The following is a 1,947-nucleotide window of genomic DNA, read 5'->3' as shown; positions in this document are numbered from 1 at the left end:
TGACGCAAGGCGATAAATTAAATTGCAATTAGAACAAAGTATGATAAAATAAATTCAAACCACACGAATAAGACAGTAGCAGCCTTGGGAGGAGGGTCCTCCTTGAACAGGATGCACTTCAACCACAGTTGAATAAGAACTTAAAGAGAAATTTGCTTCTAAACGATTGTCACACACCCCTTAGAAATAATCAAACCCCTTTCATATAGTAGAGGAGTCCTACTTTAGGTGCAATTCTATAAAAGGTAAAAAATTTCAAGATTTGCTAGTTAGTCGATTTCCCATTGATACGTGCCGAGATTCCTGCCGTGATATCTGTCCGGTTACGGATATTTCGGCCTTCTGTTATCCGATTTAACAATGTTTCCTCGAGCTCATTCGGTGTAAGGGTCGGTTCCGAGTTCATGGATTCGATGTCCTTGAAGACGGACATTCTGACCTCGTGTCCTAGTTCGATGGAACCCGAGGTCGATCTTCAACCGTTCACGTTTAAATCCCGATCTGTCATCTAATAGACGAGCCCGATTTCGACCGTGTACAGACAGTCCCCTCGATTTTCGGAGAGTAAATGACGAGAAATGATATGAGTTCCCGATTCTCATCTCGATACCCTGCATTAGAAACGACAAAATGGGCGAAACGTCTCGTCAGCCACATCTTAATGGCATTAAATGGTCGTCAGTTGCTGGTCGGCCATTCCTGATTTTGAACCGTCGTTTGAAAATTATAAATACCCCCTCCTTCGTTCATTCAAACTTTACATCTAATCTTTTCCTATTCTTGTTCTTAAAAATTCTTTGCATTTTTCAGTACTTATACCCAGATTTCTTGAGAGCTTTGTAAGAATTCCCGCTTGTCTGAACCATTAAGCGTGCCCGTTTAACTCCTTCTTCTTCATCTTTATCCAAAAGAAAAAAATGGCGAAGATTTCTAAGGCAGTCCCTAAAAAAGAAACCGTTTCTTCTTCCCGGCCAGCCGGGAACCAACGGCGGAACCTCCTATTGACGTGTTTATTCCTAGCGGGTGCTCGATGACCGCCGACTTCAAGGTTGAGAAACCTTCACCCGTTCCGGGCCGAAATGAAAAGGTGTCGAGGTATATTTGCTCGTTCACCGAGGATATACTCCCTACGATCATAAAGGACTTCAACTGCACCGAAAAAAGACGCGGTGATTCCCGGGCCCGAAAAAGATATCACTACCTATGTCAAGAGATACTTAAGTGTTTACACTTATCCCTTTATGTTGGGTCCATTGGACCTGATGATCATCCAGTTCTGCAAATGATACGAGGTGTGCCTTGGTCAGATCCACCTCTCGTTCTGGAGGATAGTCATTCTCCTCTGGTTCTTTGTAAGCAAGATTGATGGATGTCCTTTCACTGTTGATCATCTGATGTGCCTGTATAGTCCCCGATTCTTTCAGGGGGACTAAACAAACTTGCGCGCCGAGCACCAAAGCCCCGTTCTCGAGCATTGATGAAGATCGAGACCGAGGTTGGCTAGACAGATTTGTCCGAGTGAGGACCTCAGACCTGATCCCGGCCGAGGGCATGTCGTTCCCCGATGATTGGAATAAAAAATGTAAGTAAAGTTCTTCTTTTCCCAGAATTTAATATTTTTGCTCTCGTTTTCCCTTTCCTACCGGTGTTTGGTGGTGATGCAGTTGTGCTCGGGTTCCAGATGGAGTTCCTCGACTCATGGAGTGGGTCGAGGGCATCGTCTCCAAGAAATCGTACTCCGAGCGTGCATGGCACAAACTTTCGAAGGACCGATGGGAAGCCCATTTTCACGGTAAGATTCCTTCCTAGAGTGGACAACATTTGGGCCTCTTCTGTGCAGCCTTACTCATTTCCTTTTTCTTTGTAGGCCTTGGGAAGGATGTTGCAATGAGGCCTCCATCAGGCGACGAGGATAGTCCCGCCGAGTCCCCTGCTCCGAGGTAGGGT

This window comes from Nicotiana attenuata, unplaced genomic scaffold, assembly GCF_001879085.1.
Source record: "Nicotiana attenuata strain UT unplaced genomic scaffold, NIATTr2, whole genome shotgun sequence".
Lineage (NCBI taxonomy): Eukaryota > Viridiplantae > Streptophyta > Magnoliopsida > Solanales > Solanaceae > Nicotiana > Nicotiana attenuata.
Note: the sequence above shows the minus strand (reverse complement) of the source record.